Source organism: Eptatretus burgeri, chromosome 13, assembly GCF_056783735.1.
Source record: "Eptatretus burgeri isolate ZD-2024b chromosome 13, Ebu_testis_v1, whole genome shotgun sequence".
Taxonomy (NCBI): domain Eukaryota; kingdom Metazoa; phylum Chordata; class Myxini; order Myxiniformes; family Myxinidae; genus Eptatretus; species Eptatretus burgeri.
In genome coordinates this window covers 75,945,649-75,959,414 of record NC_140973.1, presented here as the reverse complement: position 1 = coordinate 75,959,414, position 13,766 = coordinate 75,945,649, and the positions used below count along the sequence as shown (strand labels likewise).

The following is a 13,766-nucleotide window of genomic DNA, read 5'->3' as shown; positions in this document are numbered from 1 at the left end:
CCAGTAAAAGAGGAATGTGTGACCATACAACTGGACGTCTCACTCTCTACCCACAATCCCTTGAGAAAAACGTTAAAATAATGTTTAAAGAAAAAAGTAATTCATGAAGTTTCAAGGTTTTAAAACATATATATTTAAAGAATGAGGAAAGCAACCCGTTTGGACTCCACTCCATTTGTGTCTAAATATAAAGATCAGCGGCAACGATCGGTTGACATAGAACAATGCGAAGCAAGACTGAGGGTGCATTAAAGGGACCTCAACAATAATAATTGTTGTGAAGAAGAAGAGTAACCACATAGCGATTGCAAGCAGTGCCACGCAAGACGTACAAAAGGCGGAGTGGAGCGACTGGCACCGAGGCTGTTGCTGTACATTCCTGTCAAGTAAAGCATTAGCGTAAGTTCTTCTAAAGGACACGTCACGAGTTATTGCAGTCCTTTTGCTCGGTGTGTTCAAGAAAGGGACGTTTGATAAAGAGAGAATGATTTGTATGGGCCTGTGAGAGGATCGGAGCGCCACACATTCCTGCCATGCCTCTCGGCTCAAGTCACGGGCGTACAACGCGAAACGGATCCCTCCGCCGACGCCCTCCAAAAACGTCAAACCCGCCGCTCGCCGCGGCTTTTTCGCCAGCGTCGCATCGAGAGGCCGTAGTACGATTGAAGGTCTTTCGGGGCAGGGGAAAGGTCGAGGGACCGAGTGAAGGGGAGCCGCGAAACGGGGAATATTTCTGCGCGGAGTGATACAAATTGCGAGGGGATCCGCTGCGGTCAGTGATTGTTTTTTTTTTTTTAATTTTTTTTTTTTTTACACCCCCCCTTCCCCACGATGTTCTGAGACGATCGCGTTCGTTACGTTCTTTACATTTACCTCGGTGTTTAGTCAGTGTTTTGTTCTTTTGAAGGTGAAAATCACGAGGAGTACGTCACGAACACTTGAGTGGTAATTTCAATACGCTCTGAGTCTGATGAAGCCGGGCGAGTAAGCAGCAGAGCTGTTATGGACGCCCTGGAGGTGAGCATGGTCCGAGTACTGGGGAGGGGGGAGGGGTTGGGTGGGGGTTCATGGTCTCTTGGGGATCACCAAGAAAGCGTTTGTATCATTCGGGATCTCCTCTCCTCAGTACTCCTCTCCTTGACCATTTGGGTCGTCTTGTGCTTTCTCATGTTATAATTCTCCTCTGTCAAGGTTCCTCGAGGGTCCCTTCGTTTTAATTCCTTCTCGTTTAATACCAGACCCTCCTCATGCTCTCTACCCAGTTTGTTTATGTACTGTTAGCCCCATAAACCTGCCCCAAATCGGTCTGTGCGACCTCAGTCCTCAATAAGCCGACCATCTGCTCGAGTCACCAGAGCCATTGACATCTCAGAAGTCATCTGTGCACGTACAAGGGTCCACCACGTCTGATGATTCGTCCTTGTGGCGTACTGCCCCGTCATTTGTGGGTTTATCGTGTTGTGTGACAGTACTTAGTTGAAGCTCGTTCTCCTTCACTCTCCCAGCTCCAGATAGATGTTTGCTGCTCGATTTCTAGATGTCAAGAACTTGAAGTTATTAGTCTTGTGTGTCTGTGATGCTTTGGATATGCAACAAATGATTGTTTCTATTCTCTTAAACTCAATTATAAATAGTGTGTTGTTTCACTGTAGATGGTTCGGGTGGGGGGGGGGAGTGCGGTGGTGGGGGAGAGCACACCTTGAGTATCACAAAGCAATGCCTGGATCTTGGCCATGCTTTGGTCCACAGTTGGCAGGTTTCCCAACGAGTACGAGAAGCGTTCAAGAAGTTCTTGGAATGGGTTATTGCTTGGCCTCCTAGAGCTGTGGTTTTTACCCTGTGCACAAGAAGCGAAAAAGCTGAGTCAAGCAAATTAGTTCACTTTGTCTGTCTACAAACGTCAATTTATGATCGAAGAACAGCTTGATTTCCATTGAATGTGTTGTATCTTCAACACGAATCAGAAAACGAACCTGTAGTTTAGCAGTACCTTGGCTCGACATTAATCCTGAGTGTGCATGCGCAGAGACGTCAAAACCATAACGGCTAACCCTAACCCTAACCCTCACTGCTCACGTGAGTTAATTATTTTACTCTTTGTCTGTCTCGCAGTCAGACCAAATTGAAAATTATTCCAAACAGAAAACGTATTTAAAACGACATCATGAAGGACACAAACACCAGGCATGAAGAACTAATGTAATGTGTTAAATAAGGTGGTGTAAAAGACGCTGCATCAATGGCAGTAAACAAACGCAAATTGCTTTTTTAGCACTTTCAAAACCCTTTCGTTTAGCAGTACTTGGACAAAAGATTGCAGCATTTTTACTCGTTACGACCACTCAAATTTGGCGCTCGTACACCCCACCCATGTCCTTGTTTCGAAAGACTACGCGGGGAAAGGTGTTCTATTAACTCGCGGTGGTAGGAGGTCATGTTTTCACCCGTCCTTGTTTTATTTATTTATTTTTGTTTTGTATACCTTGTCGAGGCTCGTGTTAGAGCTAACACACAACGCACAGCAAGGGAGGCATGAGACGAGGGGCGGGAGTGGGAAGGACAAAACAGTGGGGAACAGAGACATAAGGAGATCTGTGGAAGGGAGAGGGATGTGGCGAGGAACATGGAGAATACAAGATGGACAATACAGGGACTTTCAGGAAGGACAGCAGGGAATTTGAAGGAGTTGGGCTTGGGTGGATTATCGGGGGTAGAAAAGATCGAGGATTTGGATTTGAGAACCTGGTGGTGAACAATGAACAGCTGTTTTGAAGGCCTGGAGAGAAGAATGGGATTGAATAGAGTGAGGGAGTTTATTCCAAAGGTAGGAAAAAAGAGGAATGAAAGAGTGAAGGTGAGCAGTGATTCCGTGATTTTGGTAGTTTTACCAGAAGGGGGTTGTTTGTGGACCTTGAGCGCCCTGTGGAAATGTGGTGGGGACAAATCGCAGAGAGAGCAGGGGGGGCGAGGCTGGAGAGGATACGGTAGAAGACAGAAAGACCACCGACCAGCCTACGGTGAGAGAGTGAGAGACCCAAAGACTCAGCCTCATTGCGGGAATGCCAATGATCTGAAAAGCCTTGGTTTCCACAGCGTGAAGCCAAGAAAGGTGGGAGGCAGGAGCACCAGCCCAGAGGGGAGAGCAGTACTCCATCAGGCTGTGGACGAAAGCTTTGTAAGTGGTCAGGAGCTCAGGTGGGCCGAGGAAGGACTTTGCACGACGGAGGATTCCCAGTCGGCGACTGGCTTTGGAGGCGAGGTTGGAAATGTGGCTTTCCCAGGAAAGTCATGGCAGATAGTGAGACCCAGAAGCTTGAAAGAAAGGATTTCTTCCAGAAGATTGTTGAGAAAGTGGATGGAGGGGGGGGGGGGGTTCTAAACGGTCCTTTCGAAGAGACATAGTGAGAGTGTGAGATTTGTCTGGATTGAAAGACATGTTTCACGTGTTGGACCAGTTTGTGATTTTATCCAGATCTGCAGAGAACGAAGAAGCTGCTGCTTGCTGGTCTGAGGGATGACCGATGGTACGGCTGAGGGTGGAGTCATCAGCAGAGATATAGAGGATTTTCCAGAGAGTCGGAGAGATCATTGATTAAAACCAGAAAAAGAACAGGGCACAGAACGCTACCTTGAGGAACTCCAGCCTGGACTGGAAGAGGCGATAAAAGAACTCCATTTAGGGCCACACGTTGACTGTGACAGGAGAGGAAGTCTGCGAGCCATGAGTGGAGATTTCCTGGGATACCATAGGAAGAGAGTTTGGTGAGCAGGGCAGGGTGCCAGATCATGTCATAAGCACGTGACATGTCCAGGGATACGGCTCAGATTTCCTGTCTGGCATTGAGGACATCCATCCATTGTTGGGAGAGCAGAAGCAACATATCCAGGGTAGAGTGACCTGGTCTGAAACCAAATTGATGATCGGAAATCAAGCCATTGGAGAAACAAACCAAGTTTGTTGGTTTGTTTGTCTGTTTGTGTGCAGGATATCTCAAAAAGTTGTGGACGGATTCAGATGAAATTTGGTGGGCAGGTTTGTTGTGTGACGAGAACGAACTGATTTGATTTTGGTGAAGATCTGAATCCAGATCTGGAGAGGAGAATTATTTAATTTTTTTAAGTGAATCTTCAACATTGAGAGATAGGGCCAAAAACTATGTCGTACTGTTTTGTATGATATTTAAAAAATGTATCGGCCCCGATATGTTCTCGTGGATCAGACATTATGTGGCGGAGTTACGTGCTCTACCGAGTGCCCTTCTCGTTATTTAATTTAATTGTTCACGAGCATAACCCGCGCTCTGCACGACATGTTGGGGTGGGTGTGTTTGAGAAAGCAACTGATGCAGAGTATCAGTAGTAATTTTACTTTAATGCAGTAAGTGGAATCCGATTTCACCGTTTCAGAATCATTTTATTTACCTTTTTTGTACCATGCACCTCATATGGTCTTTGAGATAATGTAAGCCGAATATCACGTTACTCGAGCGTAGAACAAAGTCGAAGATAGCGCGACACGAAACCACAAACTCGGAAATAATATACAAGATTATATACTTGCCTGTATGTTTGTTATGTGCTATTACTTTGAAAGGATCGAAACCTCGATGAAACACGTGCCCAGCTGATGATCTGGGCAATTGGGAAATCGGTCAATTACTTATAAGTTAAGGTTATAAACTTCAAATATACTAGCTTGTGTGTGTGTGTGGTGTGTGTGTGTGGTGTGTGGTGTGTGTGTGTTTTAAGTCTGGTTTCCTTCTTGGAACTACAGTGCAGTAATTGGTCTTTATTTTGATTTACCGTATTTTCCGGTGTATAAACGGCACTTTTTAATCGGCAAAAAGGGTAAAAGTTGGGCGTGCGATTAATACACGGATATAGAAAAAAAAAAAACTTTCAGAAACGATCGATGCTGAATTCCAATTATATTCCAAATTAACACTTTTTTTTTTTAGCAGTCAGAACTCCTGTTACGCTCAATTCCATCATTTAAAATTTGAAAATTGGTTCAAGTTAAGAGTTTGTACAGCGTTTTCTTCACCATGTGCAGAAATTAAAAAAAAACAAAAAAACGGAGACACCCGGAGTTTAGGTGTGTGGCGAATATAGAGCCTGAATACACCATTAAACACGAAAGAAGAAGAACACCTGGTCTCGCATCAAAAGAAGAATTATTCACAATGGCTTCTGTCTTGTATCAGAGCACGCACCTCAAATATGCTTGCATACAAACTTACGGCACAGAGGACGACGTCATCAGAATACGACTCCGCCAACAGGCTGGGGGCGGTCAGGTTCATGGAACGCAATCAACTGTCGGTTCAACGCCGCACACACATCTCCCAACATCTACTTGATGATATGGCTGATAAGATGACGAGTTTCCAGTCCTGCATCATCAATGCTGCTAACCAGACCCCTCCCCTCCCCCTTATCTTTGACATACCAAGAGGGACCACCATCACAGTGAAGGGGGAGCGCAATGTGACGATCAACACTGCTAGTCACGAGAAGGACCGATTCACAGTCATGCTTGCCTGCACCGCAGATAGTGACAAGCTATCCCCCGTATGTCATGTCCAAGAGGAAAACGCTGCCCTAAGACAAGCTTCCAGCTGTCGTCATTGTTCATGCGCAGCAGAAGGGCTGGATAGATGAGGGACTGGCCCAGGACAGGGTGCACATGGTCTGGAGTAGTAGGCCAGATGGTGATCTCTCCTGATGACAGCATGCTCGTCCTGGATGCATTCGGTTGTCACAAGACCGATGACACCAAAGCGCTACACCGCTGGACCAACACCGATCTCGTCATCATCCCAGGCAAGATGATGTCACTCCTGCAGCCCCTCAATGTGTCCATCAAAAAGCCGTTCAAGGACGGGCTACCTCGCTGCTGTTCCGGCTGGATAATGTGTGGGGAGAAGACCGACACCAAGACCAGGAGGATGAAAAAGATCGACCATCCGATGATCTGCGGCTGGATCATCAAGGTGTGGGAAGAGATACCGTCATCGTCATCATCATTCCTGAAATGCTGCATCTCCAACAACATGGATGGCACAGAGGATGACAATTTGGGAGGAGGAAGCTGCAAATGATGGTGACAGCGACGTGGACTTTCTCTACCCTGATTCAGACAAGGAGTTACGTGCTGCCTTCGATGAGGAAAACATTGATGAGGATTTCCTCGGGTACAGCTGAAAACCTTCATCAAACCCAAACGACCCTTTTTTCAGGCCACAAATCCACAAGGAATATGTATGATACCGGTATGAATCCCTTTTCTTCCTCTTTTCTAGTAACAAAAAAAAAAAATCCTCTTTCAGATTAAAAAATACGAAAGAAAAATAATAACTTCTTGCTATCCTCTCCTCTCTCTTATTGAAAATGAGAATAAAACTGTTCAACAAAATTAAGCGGACATGGGAGTAAGCACGTTGATACGTCCATCACTTTGTTCCAAACAAAGTCGATGTACAAACGTATTTAGATGTAGATCAGAATATAAAATGATCAATATATCATTTCTTTTGAGGGTGAAAAACGGGTGTGGTTCATTCATGGCCGCAGTTTATACACTGGAAAATATGATAATCAGTTTGGCGGAGGTGGTTGTTTTTTTTGTTTGTTTTTTTTTTCCTTTCAAAATATAATGTGGATGCCTATTGTATTGTATTGTATTGTATTATGGGTTTCAGAGAGAGCACAAGGGGTTTGCTCGGATCCGTCGCTCGACCTCTGACCCTGAAGCCACAAGACACCAATAAATCGATGGTCCGATGTGTTGCTAAGCAACCGCAGACGCCAGTTGGGATAACTCGTTCTCACAGAGTAATCATGCTGAGTGTCTCATTACCTATGGATGAGCTAGCTGTCTCAACGTGGGAACCGTGCTCTCAACGTCCACCCTGTATATTTATTAAGTACTCTCGAGCAAACCGTGGGTGAACGTTGGCTATGCTACTGGAGTGAATCATTGGGATACAACATCTCGTCTATTTAATACTGTACGTGCACACTGTCAGACCAATAAACAAAAACCACTTTAGCAAAGCAAGGCACGTATTTATAGTCACGATGTCCAAAGCACGTATTTCACAAGCACATCTGCACAAGTCCAGTATTTACAAGGCATGCATTCACATCAAAGACACAAGAGAAGTTTATCGCTAGCACATAAGTTATCTTTAAACAATCTTATCTGTCTAAGGATAGACAGGCACACCACACAATCATCTGGGAAAACGTAGATAGGAGAGGGAGAGATGGAAGATTGAGGTGTGGTTGTGGCATCTTGCTTATCCCACACAGACGGGCATGCTTGTGTTATTCCCAAAGTGTGGGGGAGGGAAGTAGGGAAATGCGAGTGGTGTGTCAGTGCAGCTTGTCAGGAATATCGGGTACACGTGGCCACTGCGCCCAAGGATTGCATGCAGCATTCGTCCTCGGGACCCCTTTGGTCTGTCTGGTGTCAGCACAACTTTCCCAGATGGATCGCCAGGTTAGCCCACAACCCGGGGTTCAGCTGATAGGAACGGCTTGTCGACGGGAATGGCTTGCCATGGCTCTCCAGCAGTTCTGCTTGTATTGTGGTTCGTACAGACAGACACAAACAGACACAGACAGACTGTCTTCATTCGCTTGCCTTTTACTATCCCGGAGTGAGGCGTGGCACCGGTCTTGGAAATGAGTGTCGATCCTTTCGTGCTGCTTCTCCATTGGTTCAGCAGGTTAACTTCCCCGCATCCATGCTCCTCAAGCCACGCCTGAGAGCGCAGCATTATTGTTTCTGGCAGTCGCGTTGAACATGCGTTTGTGTTTGACAGTCGGCACTGCCTTGCCCGGCGACGGTACTGACAGTGCTAATGTCCGTCATGAATGTGTCGGAGTAATTGTGGTGTTGTGTGGTGGTGTAGAAAGGTAAAGAGTGCAAATTGGATGCAAAAAAACATTTGAAGGAATTGAGGATGGAAGGTATTTGAAATATATTTAATGAAGAGGAGCCTTTGCAGGAATGTTAGACTTTAATTTTTGCAGGAATCTTTAATGAAGAGGAGCGTTTGTGAGGTTGAGGAGGAGTGGGGGTTGGGGGTGGTGGAAAGGATGAATGGAAAGTCAGTGAAGTTGGAAAGTTGGATGCAAGTTGGGGAATTGCATGAAGGGGAATAGCCTAGCTAAACCCACATAACGCATTTTACCCCATCCCCTTTACAAAGACCAGGTACCTGCTGGCTAAGCACACATAATAACGAATAACTAACTCAGGGTTCCCTATAGTTGGATGCATCTTCCCCGGGTGTCCGTTTTCCACAACCATAACTATTATTAATCCTGCTAAAATTGACTGTCGGGTGTCATTGAATTTCTATGCAAATATGATGCAATCTTTACAGAAAACGATAAACATGTGTTGCCACTGTATAACATCATATTCTACAGCAGCCAAATGGTCAGCTGACTTTTAAGCATTCAGGCCAATTGCCTGGAGGATTATCCCATGTCAAGATCCCTGGCAGATGAGCTTTGTCTACCCATTAATCTTGGAGGATCGCCACATTAAAGTCACCAGATATCCATGAAATCCTGAGTTTCTCAACACTGTGTTTTCACCATCATCCACAGACATTTTGGCATCTCCAAGGTCTCAAAGATAGGTCACCCGAAACCTCAGCACTCTCGATCGACAGCAAGAGCTGTCATCATGTCACCAGCTTCTCGGATGGTTCATTGGATTCCAGCTGACTTCATTGCTCATCGGTAAATGGCTACCAAGTATATCTTCACCACTAGGATCTTGAAATCAAGTTGGAATCCATGTAATAGAAGTAAAAGGGGTCACCGCCACCCAACACATTTCAAACTCAACCCTCAACAGGCAAGATCATGGCCTCAATTTTTTTTGTGATTCAGTGGGCATCCCGATAGTTGACTACATGCCTCACAAAACTACAATCATTTGAAGATGACACCAGTCATGAAAATAAAAAAAGAAGTTGTGGTAGTTTATCAAGGACAAATGCTGAGGACCGTTGACCCAAGGCTTTGCTCCTGTTTTCTTCTTCTATTGGTTACTCTGTCTCCTTCAATTTTGACTTGCAGAACAACCTATGGTTGATTGGTCGTGCTCTATCCTTTTAAAATTCTGAGCCTCAAGCAAGGAAGCAGCACGTACCATTTTTTAACGTCTTTAGTATGACTCGGCCGGTATTTGAACAACCGACCTCCCAGACTCAGAGGGGATGCTCTAACCATTGCACCACTGAGTCTGGTGTCTTAAAACTTCTATTTTATTGGTATAGATGAGTTGAAGGACAAATTGAGCAAGTGTGTTGAAGTCGAAGGTCACCATATTGGAAAACAAGAAAGGTGACTTATCTATTGTGGGTATGTCATTCCATTAACTTTGAACACCCCTTGTATCTTGTGGTCGGTGATGAGCCAAAAATTGGTGTACGAGTATTTCACTCAAACAATGTTTGTTCAGTTACAAAGTTTTTTTTTTTTTTTTATTGATTTTTATTTTTTGTATAAGCTAGTAACACTAAACGGATCAGGACGCAGCAGAACAAAAGGAAGTGTGGAGAGGGGGTTGGGGGAGGTAACCAACCGTCGAGTTGAAGGACAAAATCTAGGGAGACTTTGTAGTGGGGCAACTTAGCTAAATATAGCATAACAATTGTGCATTTTGTGAGGAAAGCACCAAATTTGGCACACTAGTAGCCTATCATATTATGAACAGATTTGGATATTGGCTATCTCAAATTTTTGATGGCATTGGAAAATGGCTGCCACAGCCATCAGCGGCTGAATTTGAGATGGCCCAATATCCAAATCTGTTCATAATATGTTTGGCTACTAGTGTGCCAAATTTGGTGCTTTCCTCACAAAATGCACAATTGTTATGCTAAGTTGCCCCACTATTTGACCAATAATGGGTGTGGGGAGGAATTTAGGGGTTTTCGAAGGACACATGGGGAAGGCAAGATGTATTCAGAAGCAAACTCTTAGAAAGGAAAAACTGGAAATTTTGAAGGAAGTGGGCTTGGGGTGGGTGTTAAACAAGGGTAGAAAATATTGTTTTGGATGGGGGATGATGTGAGATGGTGGTGAACAGCCGTCTTGCCTACATTTCTTGGTGTTCTCTTCTTTTTATAATACAGTTTTCTTTGTAACTTTCAAATCTTCAACATAATATTGTGTGCCTTGGGTAAAATTATCATTTTATCTGGAAGGTGATAAACCCAAATCCTATTGAATGAAGTAGTTCATTTGTAAATGTCTTCCTTGGATATAAACAAAATCACGTATTTTCCTTTTGTGGACAATGGTCGTACAAACTGGAGGCAAAGTGTAAAACCTTGTTGATTTGATGGGTTCACTCTATCCTGTATAATTACCCGTAAAGTTTTTTTCAGTTGCATTATCTGCACATTTTAACTTTGTCCGTTTTGTCGTCGTCGTATCATCATCATCATCATCATCATCATCACCATCATAATCATCTTTGATGTGATCATGGGATTATCATCACCTTGCCTGTGAAACATTGAGAGAACACTTTATAGCTGAGTTGAGATTAGAACCCAGGCCAGACGGCTCAGAGGCCTCAAGGCCATCCTTTAATCATTGTCGATTTGAGAACTTCTCTTGCAAACTATTCCAAGTTCCTTGTGGTTACTTTATAAAGTGGAATCGTGTTGTTCATTTTCTGTCAAATAGCTGCATTTTTGTGTGAGTACCGTGTAGGCTTGCGGTTACTCTTGGATTTGGCATGCGGTTCGATAAGGAAAATGGCCTCCATAAAGAATAATGTTGGTGTTTCATTGCCTTGACAGAGGCACACTTGTGTATTCCACCTCATTAGTCAGGCAACTAAAGGTTGCCATCATGGACTCTGTTTACTTTGTATAGCTTACATGTACAAAGGTAAACGAATGACGTCCTTTCTTTGTTGTCAGCTGTTATGGAGGGAGTACAGGTGTTCATCTAATCCATAACCCCTTCTGTTTCTTCAGTCATCTTAATGCGGCAATAATTATGGGTACATGTGGCGTTTTTATCAAGCCAACACCTTCAAATGCATTTGTATTGAACAAATGATGACTATTTGTGGTAGAATGAAACCCTGTAATGCTGCCTTTTATGATAATTCACTCACATATTTTTGTTAGCCATTTCAAACCTATGAATGCACGTTTGATGCATCTTTCTTTTTCATTGATTGGTCATATCTGAAGTCTGTTTGTAGTGCTTGTTTTAGGCCCTCATTTCATGGCAGTGAAGTTTCATGATGCAAATGGTTTGCTGTTTTTTTTAAATTATTATTATTATTTTTCTCCCCCACCTTGGTTGTATTTTTCCTCGAGTCTTTGTTTTCCTACATTCTTTAGTGTTCTAAGTTGGTCATTCTGAGAGTCCAAAGTTCAAGTTTGTGTTCGCAGTACCTAAAATAAGTGGGGGTGATTGTGTACCACCTGCTTTCAGGGGAATTGTAACAGCTGGCTTTGACTATTGCCATAACGACATACCTTTGTGCCATTTGTATTGTATTGTTTTGTACATCTCAAGTGGTTTCAATGGTACAATCAAGCCCATTTCAAATTTGTCACCTCGTTATTCTTGTGCGACTGAAGATGAGGGAGATAAGCCTGTGTGCCACATGCTTTCTATGCACACTACATATGAGGGCCTTTCAAAATGTTCTTGGAGTGGGATAGTCCACAAAATGCTAACATATCTTGATTGATTTATTATCCCCACGTCTATTGAAAAAAAACCGGAAGGATATTGTAATCGGGTCCGTCTGTCTGTCCGTCACACTCTCTCCTCAACGGTTTAGCAGAAATTTCCCAAACTTGAAAGTTATGATCACCACAAATAGCTGCAAGAGCAGCATCACTTTTGGCCCTGCCCCCTGGGGCATGGTCAAAAGGTCAAATACCAAAAACTGCAATTATGGGCATATTTTTATAATTCTGTTACCGTGCTAACTTATGAACCAGCAATAGTATTTTGACCAAACTTGCTATAAGTATATATTATGATGCAAAGATGAACAGATTAGATTTTGGCATCAAAAGGTCAAAGGCCAGAGGTCATGTCGGGTGAAAATGTGATGCTTGAGAACTGCTGAACAGATTTAAAACAAACTTGGTACAAGTATGTATCATCACACCATTTGAAAGCTTTTATCCCTGAGCAGGGGTCAGCTTTTTGCGGGCTCCAAATATGGTACCCTTTCTTGTGGCAATGTTTTTACGGCTGGATGCCCTTCCTGACGCCAACCCTTTAGTCGCCTTCGACCCTGCAGGAATAATTACCAGTATACTGGTGCTCATTTCGCCGACCTTTGGAAGGATGACAGGCTGAGTCAACCCCCCTGATGCTAACTCGGCAGCCAGCGGGGCTCAAACTCAGGACCCCAAGGATCTCAAGCCACTGCCTTAACCTCTGAGCCACACCAGGCTCATGGTACAAGTATGTGTAATAATGTGGATGCATATCAGTTGTCATTGTGTCGTCTGATTAGGTCTGGTTTCAATGAAACTTTGGATATGCAATCAACATTAGGGGATGCATGAAATATTTTATGTTGTGGTGGATTTGATCCCGTCTATGCCCCAGGGGATAGTGACTTGGGGTCACAGGGGTAAAGAAATTTTTTTTTTAACTCAAAATTTGATATTGGGAGAATCCTGGTGGAAACTTTTGCCATCTTTCAACTTTGCTTTTGGTAGGAATCATGGGGATTTGCGATGGCGTGCCATCGACTTTGCTCGAGTGTGTTTGTTTGTTTATGTATTTTCATGATACAAATATGTCACTGCAAGATTCGTAAGGGAATATTTTTTTTCCGATATATCACACACACATTTCTATGATGAAATACAAGTGATTGAACCACTTTTTCAATCCACTGATTGAAGAGAAACTGGTATATACAGGGGTTTCCTTATTTTTTGGAGTAGGAGGCTACCATTAAAAGTAGCAGGCTACCATCACCGCGAGCGAAGCGAGCGCAGCTGTATGGCCGGGGTCCAGGGCCCGAGGTGGGCCCTGGAAGCCGGAGGATCCTTGATGGCTGGAGATGCATTCTTGCATGATTTCTGACATGAAATAGTTCTCATATTATCATGCTGTTGGGATAGGTGAAGATGTATCAAGATCTTTTACACTACACATAGAGATATCATGAGATAGATTAATGGGGGAGCTACATGTTAAAGTTTCTTCTACCATTAAAGAACTAGATGATTCAGACTGTATGCCAGAGTTGATTAGTTCAGAGAATGTTAATGAGTTGGCTGCAGTAGACGGTGTCACTGGATCAGGAACTGCAAGTTGATTTTCTTGCAGTGAGTGTGACAAAGTCCTGGCAGATTCAGAAAGTGAGAAAGAGTTCGCCGGTTGATTTACAGTCGGATGGTTGACTGGTTCAGGAGAGGGAGAGCAGACTGGTCCAGAAACAGGGAGAGATTCAGGTTCAGAAACTGGGAGAGATTCAGTTTCAGAGACTGGGAGAGGTTCAGGTTCAGAGACTGGAGAGGTTCAGGTGGAGGGACAGGGAGAGGTTCAGGGAATTCTGCAAATAGCAAATAATTAAAATGTATATGTGCTGTATACTTGTGAATGAAAAATTGTGAATTGATGTTTCGCATGCTATCATTTTTAATGTGGCCCACACCCCACTCACTAAATGTAATGAAAATTGCTTGGATGTTAAGCAGTGGAGTAACTGAAAATAGTCCAAATGCATTCATCAC

At 43.8% G+C, this 13,766-nt stretch overlaps 1 protein-coding gene across 5 annotated transcripts in view; it reads left to right on the top strand.

Moving 5' to 3' along the window:
- The first annotated feature begins 295 nt into the window (after positions 1 to 295).
- LOC147014822 (tyrosine-protein phosphatase non-receptor type 21-like) overlaps positions 296 to 13,766 on the top strand; it is a 149,476-nt gene continuing 136,005 nt past the window's right edge. For 2 of the 5 annotated variants that reach the window (XM_085853123.1, XM_085853125.1), the window contains exons 1-2: positions 467 to 772; positions 908 to 1,017. The gene's annotated coding sequence lies outside the window, so the exon portion shown is untranslated. Of the gene's footprint in view, positions 400 to 461; positions 773 to 907; positions 1,018 to 13,766 lie in introns of those variants that run through there. The other 3 variants (XM_085853124.1, XM_085853126.1, XM_085853127.1) reach the window with 3 other exon arrangements.